A 19158-nucleotide genomic window follows, 5' to 3' on the forward strand; every position below is an offset into this window, starting at 1 on the left:
ATGAAGGACCTTTCGCAGAAGTTCCAGGAAGGGAAGAGAGGAGGGGGGCACAAGAGGCATGTGCCCAACTGAGAACATCCCACCTCGAAGCATCAGGGCCGGCAGCCGGGGCCAGAGATTCAGCGCCCACGAAACGTCCTCAGCCGTTGTCAAGTTCGTATCGTGAAAAGAAATGCCAGCAACGTGATCGAGGCTCAGCCTGCACCCCCAGCCCAATACCCCACCCAGGAGGAGGGCCTCAGCTTACACATCACCATTACCGCACACAAGGTACTGGCTTTCCCGATGACACCACGCAGAGCCGAAACCCAGAGCCGCTAGCCTGACGATGGGAACCGCGGGTCACCGCACGCCTGCCGGGTGGGCGTTTAAATGCTCAATTTGGACATGAGCCCCTAGAGATGGGAGCCTCGCACAGAAACTCAGTGAGGGCAAGGACAGTACCTGGTACATGGTAGGTACATAGGAAACACCTGCTAATAAATGGACGAGCGGCTACTATTTCCCCCTTTCACACAAGAGGCAAGGAGGCTCAGAGAGGGAGCATCACTGGCCTGAGGTCGCCCCGCAAATGGGTGAGGGTACCAGGTTTGAGGTCCAGATCCAACCCCCGAGCAGTGACCCCGCTTACTCTGCCAGCCAGGTCCTCATGTCCCTCCCCGCCCCCAATCCCCACCCAGTACACTTTCTTTCAGCTCTTTCACACCCTCCCAAGTTCCCGGTTCACAAAGTGTTCATCCATTCGGCAATTAAGGACTGAGACCCGTGCATGCGGGACTCTGTTCTAGAAGCTGGAGGGACAGCCGTGAACAAAACGAAGATCCTTGTTTGCTCAAAGCTCACGCTCTTTTTTTTTTTTTTTTTTAAGTAGGCTCCATGCAGAGCTTGAACTTCATGACCCTGAGATCAAGACCTGAGCTGGGATCAAGAGTCAGATGCCTACCCGACTAAGCCACCCAAGTGCCCCAAAGCGTACCCTTTGGACGACGATAGGGACGGAGGCAGAAAGAACAGCAATGTGATGTATTATACCAAATCTCTGCAAATATTTAACTTCCCTGTATTTAATTTCTATTAGATAAAAACCTAACATGCATTATAAATTGTATTCAGACATGTCCAATTAGAAATGCTATTATGCATAGCGTTATGTGTGAATATTGAAGATATTTGCAAATATAAAATATGGATATATAAAAAAATCGATATAAATGTAACATAGATGGGACGTCAGAAGTTGCTAAGTGATATGGAGGAAAAGCAGAGAGAGAGAGGACAAGGGGTTTTGTCCGATTTTAAGTAGGGTGATAATCCCTGGCTCGCTCCCGGGTTTCGGCACCAAAACAAGAAACAAAAACAAATAGGGTGATAAAGGCAGGCGTGGGAGAGGAGGGGAGGGAGCCATAGAGCAGGAGGACAAGCAAGTACAAAGGTCCTGAGGTGACCACGTATCTGATTTGAGGAAGGAAGCCAGTGCGGCTGAAGCACAGGGAGTGATGGTGAGTAGTCAGTGGCTACGTGGAAAGTCAGGGACCAGAGAGTATATAATAACCACCAAAAGGTAGAAACAAGCCGAGTGCCCATCAAGAGAAGAAAGGATAAACAAAATGTGCTCTGCCCGCGCTATGGAGCATTACTCAGCCTTAGGAGACCGTGAAATTCCGATCCACACTACAGTACTGACGAACCTTGAAAACATCACGCGCAGTGAAACACCCCAGACCACGAAAGGACAAAGATTGTACGATTTCACTCATATGAGGCACCTACAATAGGTAAGTTGGTAGAGACAGAGAAGTAGATCAGAGGTTACCAGGAGCAGCGAGTGACTGTTGCATGGGCACGGAGTTTCTGTTTGGAATGATGGGAACGTTCTAGAAACGGACCGTTGGATGGGCACGGACTTTCTGTTTGGAATGATGGGAACGTTCTAGAAACGGACCACTGAATGGGCACGGAGTTTCTGTTTGGAATGATGGGAACGTTCTAGAAACGGACCGTTGGATGGGCACGGACTTTCTGTTTGGAATGATGGGAACATTCTAGAAACGGACCACTGAATGGGCACGGAGTTTCTGTTTGGAATGATGGGAACGTTCTAGAAACGGACCGTTGGATGGGCACGGACTTTCTGTTTGGAATGATGGGAACATTCTAGAAACGGACCACTGAATGGGCACGGAGTTTCTGTTTGGAATGATGGGAACGTTCTAGAAACGGACCGTTGGATGGGCACGGACTTTCTGTTTGGAATGATGGGAACATTCTAGAAACGGACCACTGAATGGGCACGGACTTTCTGTTTGGAATGATGGGAATGTTCTAGAAATGGACCATTGGATGGGCACAGAGTTTCTGTTTGGAATGATGAGCGTGTGCTGGAAACAGACCGTTGAATGGGCACAGACTTTCTGTTTGGAATGATGAGAATGTTCTAGAAACGGACCATTGTATGGGCACAGACTTTCTGTTTGGAATGATGGGAACGTTCTAGAAACGGACCAGTGGATGGGCACAGAGTTTCTATTTGGAATGATGGGAACGTTCTAGAAACGGACGTTGAATGGGCATGGACTTTCTGTTTGGAATGATGGGAATGTTCTAGAAACGGACCATTGGATGGGCATGGACTTTCTGTTTGGAATGATGGGATGGGAATGTTCTAGAAACGGACCGTTGGATGGGCACGCACTTTCTTTCTTTTTTTTTTTTTAATTTTTTTTTTTTAACGTTTATTTATTTTTGAGACAGAGAGAGACAGAGCATGAACGGGGGAGGGTCACAGAGAGAGGGAGACACAGAATCTGAAACAGGCTCCAGGCTCTGAGCTGTCAGCACAGAGCCCGACGCGGGGCTCGAACCCACGGACCGTGAGATCATGACCTGAGCTGAAGTCGGACGCTTAACCGACCAAGCCACCCAGGCGCCCCATGCACTTTCTGTTTGGAATGATGGGAACGTTCTAGAAATGGACCGTTGAATGGGCACGGAGTTTCTGTTTGGAATGATGAGAACGTTCTAGAAACGGACCAGTGGATGGGCACGGAGTTTCTGTTTGGAATGATGAGAATGTTCTAGAAACGGACCATTGTATGGGCACAGAGTTTCTGTTTGGAATGATGAGCATGTTCTGGAAACAGACTGTTGAATGGGCACAGACTTTCTGTTTAGAATGATGGGAATGTTCTAGAAACGGACCAGTGGATGGGCACAGAGTTTCTGTTTGGAATGATGAGAATGTTCTAGAAACAGACCGTTGAATGGGCACGGACTTTCTGTTTGGAATGATGGGAACGTTCTAGAAACGGACCGTTGAATGGGCACGCACTTTCTGTTTGGAATGATGAGAATGTTCTGAAAACGGACCATTGGATGGGCACGGAGTTTCTGTTTGGAAAGATGGGAACGTTCTAGAAACGGACCGAGGTGATAATCGCACAACGCTGTGAAGGTACTTGGTCCCACCGAAGTGTACACATAAAAAAAGGTGAAAATGGCCAATTTTATCATCATTTACGCGCACAGCTGATGCTACACTCGCGTTGTGCTTGACGGATCAGGCACTGCTGTAAAAGCCGTATGTGTCGGGTGCCTGGGGGCTCAGTCAGTTAAGTAAGCATCGGACTCTTGATCTGGGCTCGGGTCATGATCTCACAGTTCGTGAGTTCGAGCCCCACATGGGGCTCTGTGCCGACAGTGTGGAGCCCGCCTGGGATTCCGTCTCTCCTTCTCTCTGCCCCTCACCTGCTTGTGCTCTCTCTCTCTCTCTCTCTCTCTCAAAAATAGATAAACTTTAAAAAAAAAAAAAAGATGACAGGGGCTTGGTTTGGGTGTGGGGAGCTCGGCGGTGGACACATGAAATCTGGGGTGCCCGGCAGGCAAGGCGGTGGGGAGTTCACAAAGTGCCAGAGACCAAGGGGGAGAGGGAAGACGCTCCCGCACCCCTGCCCCGCGTGCCCGCCCTTCCTCCCTCTACCTGCCATCTTCGGGGCCTGGCCTCTCTCCCTCTCCCCGCTCCCACCACTCTGCAACTGGCCCCAACACAGACTTCAGGCTCGCGGCTTTCGGAGAGCCGGTTTCCAGAAGCCTCGCCGCCCACTCGTGCCGCCCCCTACCCGGCGGCTTCCTCGCCCGCAGACCCCGTCGAGGCCTGACCCGGCGGTTCATCAGAGCCGTCTAGCGACGAACAGAGGACGGAAGTAGCAAATGGAATCCAGCAGCGTGCCGGAAGGTGCCAAACGGGGTGTGAGACGCACAGGTCTCGATCCTTCCTTCAAAGCCCTTGGAAGGGGCGGCGGGGGGAGGGCGTGCTCCAAAATGCAGCTTTCCTGCTGGGTGGCTCAGTCAGTTAAGCGTCCGACTTGGGCTCAGGTCATGAGCTCGCGGTTCGTGGGTTCGAGCCCCGGGCCTTAAACGTTGCCCAAAGCTTGGGTCAAGCCCCTCGGGTCGCCCCGCTCTGACGCGGATTCCCCCCGGCTTACCCTGGTGATAATCTAGTAACAATAATCCGTATGCTCTCTGCCTTCCTGTGAAATTCTCCCGACAAAGCCCCATAAGGGAGGTACTATTATTTTAGTCCTCAGGTGCACCCCAAAGTGCCCCACACTGATGGGGAGCCCGCACACGGGGGGCCCCAGACCGATACCGTGGGTCTCCTGATCCAGCTAGCCCTAACGCCACCCGGGACGTGCCAGACCCCCTCCCCGATCTAGAATATCCTCTCCCCTCTCCTTTTTCGGTTCCTGTGAAAGCTTCTCCTTCCTTGGCGCTCAGAGGCAGCTCCAGAAGCTTGCCCTGGGACTCGAGGACCGAGAATCACGTAAGCAGCAGGACCGGGGCCGTTTGTCACCAGTGTCCCCAGGGTCCGGCATGGGCCTGGCACCGAGCAAGCCACTCAATCCTGGCGGCTGTCTGCAAGGGGTGAGAGTGGGTAAAGCCTTTCTGGAATGCAATCTGGCAGGGCTCACCCAAACCTAAATGCACGCTTCCTCCTGCCTTAGCAATTCCTCTTCTAGGAATCTGGCCGCTAGAAACGCTCTTACACAAGTGACGGGAGGTGTGGATACAAAAATGTTAGGTCGGGTCACTCCCCAGCTCAAAAGCCTCCCATGGCTCCCACCTTATTAAGAACCGAAGCCCAAACCCCAAAGATGCGGGACGGAAACTCCAGAGCAACCAAGAGATGGTGAGATTCAGCGAATAACGGAGAGAAGGGGAGTTGCTAAAATGCTCATTTAATCTAGCGGCATCGGTTGGGCATCAGACTCTTGGTTTCGGCTCAGGTCACGATCTCACGGTTTGTTAGATTGGGCTCCGCAGCAGGCTCTGCGCTGACAGCTCAGCGCCTGCTTGGGATTCTCTCCCCCTGCCCCGCTCTGCCCCTCCCCCACTCTTGCACGCATGCTCTCTCTCTCTCTCTCTCTGAATAAACATTTTTTTAAAATAAAATAAAATAGGGGCGCCAGGGTGGCTCAGTCGGTTGAGCGTCCGACTTCGGCTCAGGTCGTGATCTCGCGGTTCGTGAGTTCGAGCCCCGCGTCGGGCCCTGTGCTGACAGCTCGGAGCCCGGAGCCTGCTTCGGATTCTGTGTCTCCCTCTCTCTCTGCCCCTCCCCTACTCGTGCTCTCTCTCTCTCTGTCTCTCAAAAATACATAAACCAAAGGAAAGAAAAATTTTTAAAAATAAAACAAAATTGGGGCGCCTGGGTGGCGCAGTCGGTTAAGCGTCCGACTTCAGCCAGGTCACGATCTCGCGGTCCGTGAGTTCGAGCCCCGCGTCAGGCTCTGGGCTGATGGCTCGGAGCCTGGAGCCTGTTTCCGATTCTGTGTCTCCCTCTCTCTCTGCCCCTCCCCCGTTCATGCTCTGTCTCTCTCTGTCCCAAAAATAAATAAAAAACGTTGAAAAAAAAAAATTAAAAAAAAAAAATAAATAAAAAAAAAAATAAAACAAAATTAAAAAGTCACAGGGATGAAAAGTACGACACAGGGAATCCGGTGAATAATATTATAGTAACTTCGTACAGTGACTACACTTCCCGCGATGGACATCTTGCAATGCACAGAACGTCAAATCACCGAGTCGTACTCGTGTATGATGACGTTCGTATGACATCATATGTCGACCGCATCTCAATTGGACAAAAAAGGTCTGGGTAAATAGATAAAAGTAAGGTACAGAAGGGGAACCTGGGTGGCTCAGTCGGTTATGCGGCCGACTTCGGCTCAGGTCACGATCTCGCGGTCCGTGAGTTCGAGCCCCGCGTCGGGCACTGTGCTGACCGCTCAGAGCCTGGAGCCTGCTTCAGATTCTGTGTCTCCCTCTCTCTGACCCTCCCCTGTTCATGCTCTGTCTCTCCCTGTCTCAAAAATAAATAAAACGTTAAAAATTAAAAAAAAAAAAAAAAAGTAAGGTACAGAAGAACCCACATAGTACGTGCGACCAAACAGAGAAAACGTACACGTGGAAAAGAGCCGCTGAATGAGCCCCCAAATCCTCATCGGGTCCCTTGTGGCGAGAGAATTAAGGCAGGGTGGGGGGCAGCGCAAAGGCGACCCCAGTGTTACAAGCCTTTCGTCTTTCTTCCTCGTGTAATAATTCGTACCCACCCGCCCTCAAATGGGCAACCCCCAAAGCAAAGAGGTTAAGGAATCTTGTTCTAGCCTCGGCGCCCCGAGTCTCCATTCCACTCGCAGGGCCCTGGAAATAACTCAGAAACAGTCTGACACCCACTCTACACCGTGTTACTCAAGTGCGTGCCCCCCCACCCCCACCCCAAAGCAGCAGCGGCCTCACCGGGGCAGAGGGTCACAAATGCACCTGCCCCGGGCCTCCCGACTTTGAACTCGCCATTCAGGTTTGAGAAACTGTTGATCTATACAGCACAACCCAACCCGTCTGCACCGGCAGGTACAGGCTAAAGGCTGCTTAGCGATAATAAGAACAAGAGGGGCGCCTGGCGGGGGCGGGGCTCAGTCCGACACCGGCTCAGGTCACGATCTCCCCGTTTGTGAGTTCGAGCCCCGCGACGGGCTCTGTGCTGACAGCTCGGAGCCCGGAGCCTGCTTCGGAGCCTGCCCTCTCTCTCTTTGTGCCCCTTCCCCCCTCCTCAAAAAAAAATAAACATTAAAGAATTTAAAAAAAAATAGCAACCACAGACACAGTGAGAGCACCTAGCGTTCACCACGCACTTATTATGTGCCATCTGACAACGTGTGGTCTCAAGGAGACTCCAGTCCCACCAGGAGGCTATTTCAGATCTATGACCCCGTGTCTCCAATTCCAACCTCCAAAGGGCTCTAAAAACCACACCCTCCTCCTTTTTCCCTGCACTCAGGGGCACAGCCGGCCCGCACGCAGTGACTGTCCTTCAGGGTCCCTCTCTTCCGCGTCAACAGCCACAGATCCATGCAGCAGCAGAAATGTCTGCTTCCAGAAACTTCAGCCTGTGCGGGGAGGGGGGACGGGGAGCCGGCCGCCTGGCCGGGGGTGTTCGCGTTCTGAATTTCCAGACACCTCCAAGGTGCTTCAGTTGACATGTGACGTCACCTAGCCTCCAAGGCGAAGGCCTCCGGTTCTCCCTCGTTCACGGATGGGGAAACTGAGGCTGAGAGGGCTGCGGGGGGGGGGGGGGGGGGGGAGGAGGGGACCCTGGCTCCGAGCTCCACAGGTGGCTCCAAGCCAGCTCCGCCTGTCTGGAGTCCTGACCCCCCCCCCCCCCACCCCCCCGCAGGCTGACTCATTTCAGCTCTCGGCTCCCAAACACATCCGCCTTCTGGAGGAAGCTGGGGCGGCCTCCTCGGTTATGTTAATGAAGACACAACACTGGGTAAAAAGGGAAAGAGGGAGGGAGGTACAGTGCCCTGCCGAGCCGGAGCCTCCAATCGCTCAGCGAAGGCCCAAGCTGGATCCCAGGGCAAACCGGGGTAAGGGAGTAGGGGTGTGGGGGTGGAGGGCCGCTTCCGGGACCGTGGGCTTGCTCGTCTTGGACCCCGTAAGCAGGAAGCAGCAGGGTTCACGGCTGAAAACCTGGGCCGTGGGAGCCAGACCATGGTGGGGGGTGGGGGGGGGAAGTGCGGGGAGAATCCCCACTCTGCCATTTAGCGGCTGTGTGACTCCGGGCAAGTGACTTGACCGCTCTGTGCCTCCTGTTTCCTCATCTGTAAAACGGGGATGCTCAGGCATCCACCTCCGAAATGCTTTCTGCGGAACGAGCTTGTAAAGAGCTTGTAAAGAGCCTAGACGGGCACCGGGGACCGTGTCGGCTGTCACTACAGTCACAGTCTGCGTAAAGCTCGTAACAGGACCCACGACCGCCCCAGAAATCCCTCGCCAAATGCTGGGACGCAGAGCCCGGCGTATGGTTCTCTGGGGCAAGGTCTGTGGCCTCTGAGCAGGTTCCCAAAAGGACCTAAGGTAAACCTTTTTCTCCCACATGCGCGTAAGACCTCAGCCCCAAAGAAATAAAAGGCGACCTTTCCAGGCAGGCTGGACAGGGCTGCCAAAGCTCGCCCTCCCCCACCAGCTGGCAACACGACAGCCACCCTGTGCCCCGCCCCAGGCCTCCCTCTCCTCCTGTCCCCAAGCAGCCCCACGCGGTCCCCGCCAAACTCCTTCCCAACCTCACGGACACCTTTCTTCTGCCCTCACACCCGCCTCCCAACCTGCGAGGAAACCTCACTCCTGAGCCCAACCCGGTACCAACCCCTCCTGCTCTTCTAGAATCTTCCTTCGCTCCTTTCCTCTTCTCTCCTGGGCCCCCCCCAGCCTGCTCAGATCCTAAAAAACCGAACCACTGTAGCGTTCGTCTCGCAATCCACGAAAAGGTCACGCAGCCCTTGCTGGTTCAAGAAATACCGATTACAGCCTCCTCGTTAAGTCAGGTCCTGGGGGTAAATCCTAACAAGGACACGAGCCCGAGCCCGGTGGAGTGAAGGAAGTAGGACAGGGTTGTCGGGGAAGGCTTCCTGGAGGAGGGGGTATTCAAGCGGAGGCCTGCCGGAGACAGGAAGGAGCTGTAGGGTAAAGGTGGGGAGGCAGGAACAGAGAAGGCAAGGCGAAAGGTCACGGACGGTCGGGTTTTGTCGGAGGAGGTGACGGCAGGCCTACCTGTAGGCAGGCACTAGGGAGCCAACGAGTGTAGTAAGAGCTTATTATTTTTTTTAACCTCTGGTTGCCAAGAGCTGTCTTCCTTCTTTTCCCCCTCCCTCCCTTCCTCCCTCCCTCCCTCCCTCCCTCCCTTCCTCCCTCCCTTCCTTTCTTCCTCCCTCCCTCCCTCCCTCCCTCCCTTCCTCCCTCCCTCCCTCCCTCCCTCCCTCCCTTCCTTCCTTCCTTCCATGATGCCATCGTCTCACATTCCAGTGGGGCTCCCAGCCCTACCCACCCATCAAACCCGCCAAGTCCCCCTTCAAGTCCATTGAAGCTAAGACCTTTCTGGAAACTCCCTCCCTTTGCTCCTGAGATGCTGACCATGCCTGATGTCGGGGCCGATTCTCGAGGCTCTCGCCTGTCCTGTCCCTGGGGAACTGTCCTCACCCCCCTGGGGCTCAGCGCTGAGTGTCAGTTACCGCTCAGTGTCGCTCGTGACCCCGACAGTTCAGCCACCCACCCTACATCTGTCTCCCCTCGGCATCTATCCACCGTCCCCGAAGGACGCCCTACCCGTCTCGAGAGGGGACCGGCACATACCCAGTTGCTCAGGCCGATGACCCTGGCACAACACATCCACACACGTACCAACCACTGTGCCTTCTCTGCCGGGAATGGCCTTGAGCCCAAAGCCTGCCCCCAGAAACCCCCTCCCCCGGGAAGCCTGGCCTGACGCCCCAACAGACTCCAGAGGCAATACCTCCTCCAGACCTCCACCAGCTCAGCGGGTACCCCCGAGATAAGGATCTCACCAGGCAGGGAGGATGAGTGTGTTTCTGGCTTCCTTCCCTCGCCTGTCCCTGAGGGCAGAGCTCTGAGGCCGGGTGCACAGGAGGCCCATTGCGTGGGTTTGAATTAACCAGTGGGATGTACCTGGATTCAGACCTCTGCTCGGCCAGCAGCGAGCTTGGTGACCTTGCACCAGTCACTTCACTCCTGGGAGAGGAAGGTGGTGACCACTTGGGGGTCTGACCCTGGGTTTTCTTTTTTGTTTTGTTTTTTTTCTTAAAAACCACTATGACTGCCCCGGATGGAGCGCACCGCAGCAGGAGAAGCAACAGGACTGATGGACAAATAGCGACATGAGAGGGCCGCCCGAACGCAGGGAGCTGGGCGAAAAAGAAACACGAGGAGACATACATCAGGATCCCCTGCACGAAGTAAAAATCCACCACCCAAAGCAGTTTGCCAGGGCACAGGAGAACACAAAAGATCCTCAGGAAAGGTGCCTGGGTGGCTCTGTCGCTTAAGCGTCCGACTTCGGCTCAGGTCACGATCTCACGGTTCGTGGGTTCGAGCCCCGCGGTCGGGCTCTGTGCTGACAGCTCAGAGCCTGGAGCCTGCTTCTGATTCTGTGTCTCCCTCTCTCTCTGCCCCTAACCCACTGTCTCTGTCCCTCTCAAAAGTAAATAAACATTAAAAAAAAAAAAAAAAAAAAGATCTGCGGGAAATACATGAGGAGGTTGCCTGGGGAGTGGGGGGTGGGGGAGCAAGAATTTTATATCCATATACAAATATGTGTTGTGTATGTTTATATATAACATAAACGCTTGTTTTATTTCTATTATATTAACTCTAAAATTAAATCACCACATAATATATATGGTCATACGTGCGTGTATACGTATTTTTATTTTCCTACTCATTTATTTTATTTTATTTTTTAATTCTTTTTAACGTTTTATTTATTTTTGAGACAGGGAGAGACAGAGCATGAACAGGGGAGGGTCAGAGAGAGGGAGACCCAGAATCCGAAACAGGCTCCAGGCTCTGAGCCGTCAGCACAGAGCCCAACGCGGGACTCGAACTCACGGACCGCGAGATCGTGACCTGAGCCGAAGTCAGACGCTTAACCGACTGAGCCACCCAGGCGCCCCTACTCATTTATTTTAAAACAGACTTATATCATGAACTGGGTTAAATGAAACCTCCAATTCTGCTAGAGTCTGGCCGGCGGGGAGGGGCTCTTTAGGCCCAGAAGTCAGCTCAGTGTGCCCCCGTGACAAAGGGAGATGCCACCCCCTGCTTCCGAAAGGTCTACATGAAAAAAACAGGGCCATGGAAGGGGCAAAGGCCCGGCCAGCGTCCTGACTTGGCCCACAGGCCCGGATTCACTCCCTCTGGAGAGCATGCGGGACCAGCAGACTGGGTACTGGGGAGGCAGCAAGGGCAGGATAGACCATGTTCATGGAATGAGGGTCAAGCATGGCTGGAAGACCCATGGCTCCCTGTCGTGGGTGAGGGCCTGCAGGCTGGGCCCCACAACTCTGAGGTCGGTCTCCCGAGCAAATCAACTGCTCGGGGCTGGGACCCTGGGAGTGGCATTTGTAAAAAAAAAAAATTTAATGTTCATTTACTTTTGAGAGAGAAAGACACACACACACACACACACACACACACACACACACACAGAGCGTGAGTGGGGGGGGTGGCAGAGGGAGCGGGAGACATAACTCTATGTGTATGAAGCAGGCTGCAGGCTCTGATCTGTCAGCACAGGGTCCGATGCGGGGCTCGAGCCCACGAACCGCAAGATCACGACCTGAGCCGAGGTTGGCGCTTAACCGACAGGGCCACCCAGGCGCCCCGGGAATGGCATTTTTCACAAACACTTCTGGTGATCTGGAAGCAGGTGGGTCGCCGTTTGTGAACCAGCACAGGGATTTCAAACATGGGCTCTGGACCCCCCCTTGCTCCACCCCTGGGATATGCCCATCGTTCATCCGGCCAGTCAACAAACATCAGGGCTCAACTGTGTGCCAGGAAAACACAGAGTCATTGTCTCTCTCCTTCTGCGGTTTAGAGTCTAGTGATAAAGCCAGGCCTCAAGAAGAGCTCACAGGAGACCTGATACATGCCAAAGGGGCGATGACGTGGGGTCAGCCAGTGCGCTGGGGGGGTGTCCTTAGACTAGGGCACTGGGGGGCCCAGGCAGGGTAGCCAGGGGAGGGGTGTTAGGAGGCGGAGACTTCACGGGCGAAGGGGTCTGTCTCCGCTGAGAGAAAGGAGGTAAAACCTTCCCATGGACTCCTGCTCGGTGAGACAAAGAAAGGCCTCCCTGACAGCACCACACAGCTGAATCTCAAAGCCAGAGACGTTCGACCCCCAGGACCACATCTCGTCTGTAAAACTCGAGAAGAGGCAACACGGCTCGACCTCAGCCGACGAGGACCAGCAGGTGTTGACGGGGAAGGGGGACGAGGGAACTTTCTGGCCAGTCGTGGGGACATTCTGGATCTTGACGGGGCGACCCAGGCGGTCACGTGTGCCAAAGACCTCATCAAGAGGCACACTGACCCTCTCTGCGTTGTGTCGTGGGTGGGGAGGCAGGTCGCTGGGCACATTCTGGGGAGGAGTAAGGGCGGTGTGGCGAGAGCCTGGCAGGAGAGGGTAAAAGGGTTGAGCACACCCGTCACCCAGCCTGGGTCGGGGGGTTATTTTTCGAGAATGGGTGAGGGCCTACGGAAGACCGGAAGGACGTTTCGGTCCAGTGAAACGTCACAACCGCCCCGTGGGGCAGGAGCTGTGGGTATCTGCCTGCCAGCACCACGGTGGGTAAGAGGCAGCACCCACACTCTGGACAGGAGCTGCAGGTGTCCTGGGGGAGCTGGGCCACCCTTTGCCTCCAGGTTGCAAAGCACTAGGAAGGGCTCCCTGCAGGGCCCCAAGGGTCATTCATGAGGATCCGGCAGCCGCAGACAGACCCTCCCCTCTCACCCTGCTTCCCAGGCTGCCAGCCGGGGCAATGGGGACATAGGCTGGGAAGGGGGCGGTCACTGAGAAGTCAGCAGCCGCCCCCTCCAGCCCCTCCAACTACAAAAAGCACTAGGAAGCGGGAAGTCTAGAGGGACGGAGTGGGCAAGAGGAGGAGACAGAGGCAGCTGAGCCTGGCTGGGGGCTCCAGGGACCCTTCCTCTGACCCCCTAACTCTAGAAAGAGCTTTGGGTGCCACCCCTCTCCGACTACACACAGAAACACTTAACGACAGCAACAGTAACAACGACCACCGCCTTCCGCGGAGCGCTTATGCTGAGCCAGGCACTTGTAAGACACTTTTCCGCGCAGGACTCACAGAACTGATGCAGAGGCTCTCGGAAGAAGCGTGTCTTATTAACGCTGCGCCCCTGCTCCTCCAGCCTGGGATTACGGAGGGGAAGTAACCTGCCCCCAGGTCACAAGGTTGGAAGGGACTGGGGCGCCTGGGTCGCTCAGTCGGGGAAGGGTCCGACTTCGGCTCGGGTCACGATCTCATGGTTCGTGAGTTCGGGCCCCGCACGGGGCTCCGTGCTGTCGGCGCAGAGCCTGCTTCGGATCTTCTGTCCCCCTCTCTCTGGCCCTCCCCTATTGGTGTGCGTGTCTGAGCAGGCACTCGCTCACTCTCTCTCTCTCCTCTCTCTCTCTCAAAAATGAATACACATTAAAAAGAAAAAAAAAAAAAGGTTAGCAGGGGCAACGAGAGGATACAAACCCACGTAGCCACCCAGTTACCCTCACCTCTGGGGTCATCCTGTCCATCCCCCCCCCCCCCCCACCGCCAACTGGTTCAACTTCTCTAACTCGCCCTTTATGGCGACAATTTCCGCACAGAACAGCAGACCCTAGGCCCACGCCTGTGTAAATCCCAAGCCTGTATAATCGGAAACAGCCCCCGGGGTCCAGGGCCTGGGGAGGCCAAGACAGGGACCTCACCGAAGTCCCAAAGAAGGGAAACCAGAGAAAAGCCAACCCGGCCAAAGCCTACTCCCTGCCGCCTCAGTTTCCCCAATCTGTGCAATGGGCTTCATGGCTCGTCTCTCACAGAACAGGACAGATCCTGCAGGCGGTGAAACAGAGATCCTCATACCCGTTAGTAACAGTAGTGATATCGTTGAAATGATATAACGTCTGGAATTTGCTTAAACCGATCCAGCGAAAGAGAAAACAGAAAGTGCAGAGGAGGGGGGTGGGGTAACAGACAGAAAAGAGAGGGGCCGAGATCTGTTGAGGGGTGACGGGTACATGGGGGTCCAGTATGATATTCTCTCCACTCTGGGTGGATGCTTTAAAATCCCCATGACAGGGGCGCCTTGGTGGCTCAGTCGCCCAGCTCGGGCTCAGGTCATGATCTCACGGTTTGTGGGTTCGAGCCCCGCGTCGGGCTCCGTGCGGACAGCTCGGAGCCCGGAGCCTCCTTCGGATTCTGTGTCTCCCTCTCTCTCTCTCTCTGCCCCTCCCCTGCTCACGCTCTGTCTCTGTTTCTCTCAAAAATAAATAAACATTAAAAAAACCTGTTTTTAAATCATAATAATAAGCCAAGTGAACCTTCGCTGTGCACGCCTTCAAGCAAGGACCAGTCTTAAAACCTTTCCGCAATTTCACTCACTCAAGCCTCACAAAAGACCCCACAAAGTTCTGTTGCAGATGAGGAAACTGAGGCCCAAACAGTATTTGACTGCCTAGGACCTTCCATTTAAAATGGCAACGTTAGGGGCGCCTGGGTGGCTCGGTGGGTTAAGCGTCCGACTTTGGCTCAGGTCATGATCTCACGGCCCGTGAGTTCGAGCCCCGCGTCGGGCTCTGTGCTGACCGCTCAGAGCCTGGAGGCTGTTTCGGATTCTGTGTCTCCCTCTCTCTCTGCCCCTCCCCCGTTCATGCTCTGTCTCTCTCTGTCTCAAAAATAAATAAACGTTAAAAAAAAAATTTATAAAATGGCAATGTTGGGGCACATGGGGGGACGGGGCGGGGCTCAGTTGGTTCAGCATTCGACTTTGGCTCAGGTCATGATCTCATGGCTCGTGAGTTCATCACAGAGCCCCCTTCGGATCCTCTGTCCCCGTCACTCTCTGCCCCTCCCCAGCGCACGCGCTCTCTCTCTCTCTCTCTCTCTCAAAATAAATCAATATTAAAAAAATAAAAATCATAAAATGCCAAAGTTGATTGCCCAGGATTTGGGGGGGGGAAGCAGTATGGACTTGGGTATCCAATCTCATGGGAGACTTTGCTACTTTTGTTGTTGTTTTTAATTTTAGAGAGAGCTCACGAGTGAGGAAGAGGGGCAAAGCGAGGGGGACAGGGAGAGAATATTAAGCAGGCTCCACACGCAGCTCAGAGCCCAACAAGGGGCTCAAATCCCACCACCCGGGGATCATGACCTGAGCCGAAATCAGGAGTCGGACACCCAACCGATTGAGCCTCCCGGGGCGCCCTACCACTCTTCATCACTGTCACCGTCACAGCCACTAACATTTTTTTTAAGTAGGCTCCGTGCCCCGTGTGGGGCTCGAACTCACGGCCCCAAGATCAAGAGTCGCACGCTCCGCCAGAGGCCCCACCTCTAACACTTTCTGAGCACTCGCCAGGCGTCCCGCATTGTGTTCAGCATCGAACACCCAGGAGCAGGCCGCGGGCGACTCTCCTGTCGTTCCCAGCCTTTCCGTTGGGGAAACTGAGGCACGGGCCGCGGAAGCCCGGCCCGCTCCCGGGGTCGACGCCGCCGGGCCTCATGCCAGAGCGGCCCTGCCATGCGCCCCCTGCTGCCGACGCGGCTCAGAATGCCAACATTGTTCCCCATGTGCCTTTGGGGAAGACAAGGGCGACCTTTCAGAGTGCAGAAGTCAGCAAGGGCCCCACGGCAGAGCAGCGGTGACAGTGGAAGTAACAGCCTGGTTCCTGAAAGCCTCCGGGACGCCCGGCACGGGAGGGCGCTGCCTCATTTAGCCCTCCCAGCCGTCCCTACGAGGGGGCCATCGGGGTCCCACCTTACAGATAAGGAAACTGAGACCCAGAAAAAGGGATCATTTGGCCCGGGTCACACTATCATCAAGTGGAAAAGAAGGCACCCCCATCCCCCCCCGCCCCGTGCCTGCCAATTAGGGGGCTCACAGCCAAGAATCTGGCTATTCCCGGCCCCAGGAAAAAAAAAAAAACCTGCCAAAAAGGGCAGATAACATCACCAAGGACCGACGACGCTTCCTGTACAGGGTAGGCCCTCACAACAACCCTCCCCAGGTTGAGATTGAGATGAGCCCATTTAGCAGAGGGGAAAACAGAGGCCCAGAACCAGCGAGCTCCCGGTCTACAGACATTCAACCAGCAAGAGGTGTGGAGCCAGGATTCCAGCCAACAGACTGGCTTCTAGAGCCCATGCTCTTGACCTCCACACCAGGGGGCAAGCACGGTCCGCAGGCCACGGGCGGACAGGAAGACGCAAGGAGGCCACAAGAGGCAAAGACACCGGAGCAGGCTGGTTGGATGAACTGCACGGGACAGGAAGGAACGACTTCTTCCAAGGGCAGCCGCCAAGGTACCTCCGGGGAGCCCCTCCTAAGTGACAAATGGCAGACTCCTGGTCCAGCGATCCCGCTTCCAGAAGTTTACCCCACAGCCGGACCCAGTGGCGGGAAGAGGTGAGGCCACGTGCTGTCCAGCCCTATGAGCAGAAAACCGCTCCCACACCCGTGTCAAGGAAACGAGGGTTCACCCACACCACACGACACCACTGGGCCCAGAAAAAGACGGAGGAAACCCTCCCTCGCCCGCGCAGGAAGAGTCCCCCAGGGAAATGAAGTGCCGTGCAGGTCAACGGGGCGGCAGGTAAAAATCAATATCTTCAAAGACGCGCCCACACGGATAAGAAACGCGCGTGCACAGAACCTCAAGATCGGGGAGCGAGGGACCCGGGGTGCCGGGGAGGGAGGAGAGAAAGACTTACTACGTTTGGTATTCTGAACTTGCCCCCATGTGCACGTAGCACTTAGGAAAACAATAAAATAAAAAAGACAGAAAGAAAAGCAGTCGCTTCCCCCTCGGAGCCTTCACAGACCACCCAGTCGGAATTACTCACATCGCACGCAGCGAGCCCAGCCCTGGGGACCACGCTTGCCTCCAGCCTCCTCCTGGACCGGATCCCTGGCGCACAGTAGGCCCTCAGGAAGTGTCACTGGGAACGATTAAAGCAACAAAAGCACTCTCTCCGGCCGGCCGGATCCCGCCCCACCAGCAACACACAGCCTCTTCCATGAAGCTCAATGCCACCAGGCTAGAAATGTCTTCGAAAACGCTCCGTCGTCGGGGGATCCTGCGTGTCACCGAGGAGAGACACAAAGGCTTCCGGTCAATGGGGACGAAACTTAATGGTGGTACCCCCCAGGCAGGGGAGGATGCAGAAGGAATGAGGAGGGAATCCTTGGGGACCGTTCAACCAGACATTTCCCATGCGCCTGTGGAGTGAAGCATCCTACTCCAGGGAGCCAACTCTGGGGGACAATCCTCAGACAGGCCGTGGGAGTAAGTGGGGAGCAAATCATTCTGATGGGGAGGCGGTGGGGGCGGGGGGAGAGGTTGAGGTCACAGACGGAGTTCAGGTAACTTTGTTCCATTGAGAGGCTGCCCGGTAGGGGAAGACCCAAAGGAGAGCAGAGCAAGATAACTGTGCCCCCCACCCCTCTCCCCGGCGGGGCGAGGACAGGGAAAAAGGCAGACCCTCACTGCTTTCCAAGCCCAGGCCCGCTGGAAAGGAATGCCATGTTTTCCTGTTTCCAATTAACTGCCCCCCCCCCCCCTCCCCAGCAGCCCTCTGCATTCTTGAGACCAGGAGTCAAGACAGCCACAGGGGAGAGCTGGGAGGGCTGGCTGGAACCCCATTGGTGGCTAGCCCCGGGGCTAAAAGGCAGCCCCCAGGAACCTGGGGAACCCCACCCCCCATCCCAGGGCCCTCCCACCAGGCCCCAGGGCTTGGCACTGACCCCCTCCCATAACTCTAGGGTGGGGGAGAAGACCCCCCACCCGAGGGAAGGCTGGGGAAGGCCCCAGAGGCCTCTGGGAAGGAAGTCAGCAGGGAGGGGGGCGGAGCACAGGCCTGTCCCTTTGGGCCTTACTCATGCTTCTCCGCTCAAAAAAAAAAAAAAAAAAAAAAAAAAAAATCAGTTCCTATTTTCAGGAAACACTCAGGCTTGAGAGACCTATGGGTTCCCCACAGCCCCTCTCCTCCTGCCCCCCGGAAAGGAATTATTATGACTTAGGCCTATGCTCTCAGGAAGGAAGATCTTTACACATCAAGGTCAGGACAGTAGATCAGGGGCAAAACACAGTGTCTTTTGCGCAAAACACACACGGAGCCCCTCTCCCACTCACTCCTACCCCCTGCAGTCTGGGCTTGGGGTCCCCTCACAGCCAGAGACCAGGCTTTCCCTGGGCTCAGTTTTCTCATCTGTAAAATGGGAAGATCACCCGTATTACCCTCTTCGCTGGGCGAGCTGGGCCCTCCCAGTCCCTCTCCCTCAGTCCACCGCCCCCAAACATTGAATCAGCACCAGTAAGTGCCAAAGGGGAAGGGCCCCAGTTCAGACAGTGGGCTGGGGGTGGGGGGGGTGGGGGGAGGTCACTGATTCACAGTTGGCCCTTGCCCACCCACCGTGGGGACGTCCCCCAGGCCTTTTACTACTCCTTTCAATGTCCAGCACTCAACATCCCTCCCCAGCGCTGGGGAATTGGCACGCCACATCCAGTCCGATGAATGACAAACAAAATAACACGTTTTAGATACGACTTTCACCCACCTCAAGGTCAGTTAAGGGAACTATAATTATGGCCACCTGCAGATGAGGAAACTGAGGACTAGGGCCTTAAATGACCTGCCTAAGCCCACAGAGTGGGGACAGGGAGTCTGACACCGGCCAAGGGGAGAAAGGTTCCCTGTCAGATGCGTCAGGGTGCCTCGAAGGGTGGCCGGCCAGAGTGACCACGAAGGTCCCCGACAGCTCGGCTGCCCTCCTGGCAGGGCTGAGTCGCAGAAAGCTGGGCCAAGTCCCAGCTCAGGAGGAAGAGGAGGAGGAGGAGGAGGAGGAGGAGGACCATGGGGCCAGCTCCCAGGTGCCCCCCAGACCCCCCGACCAGGCCGGCCTGCGGTCCCTCTTCCCGGCCCACACACCTCCAACTCAGCTCTTACAGGCAAACGCTGTGCTCCAGCCACAGCTGAGATGATTCCGTTCCCAGCCTCGCTTCCAGATGTCTTTACCCCTTCCCAAAACCGGCATG

At 55.4% G+C, this 19158-nt stretch overlaps 1 protein-coding gene across 4 annotated transcripts in view; it reads right to left on the minus strand.

Moving 5' to 3' along the window:
• Nucleotides 1-19158, minus strand: part of BICRA (BRD4 interacting chromatin remodeling complex associated protein) — an 83891-nt gene that overhangs the window by 62574 nt on the left and 2159 nt on the right. The window contains exon 2 of one of the 4 annotated variants that reach the window (XM_078439620.2): nucleotides 16967-17200. The exons of the other annotated variants lie outside the window; for them this stretch is intronic. The gene's annotated coding sequence lies outside the window, so the exon portion shown is untranslated. The remainder of the gene's footprint in view (nucleotides 1-16966; nucleotides 17201-19158) is intronic. 4 annotated transcript variants of the gene reach the window in all.

This window comes from Panthera onca, chromosome E2 (assembly GCF_046562875.1).
Source record: "Panthera onca isolate mPanOnc1 chromosome E2, mPanOnc1 haplotype 2, whole genome shotgun sequence".
NCBI classification, from domain to species: domain Eukaryota; kingdom Metazoa; phylum Chordata; class Mammalia; order Carnivora; family Felidae; genus Panthera; species Panthera onca.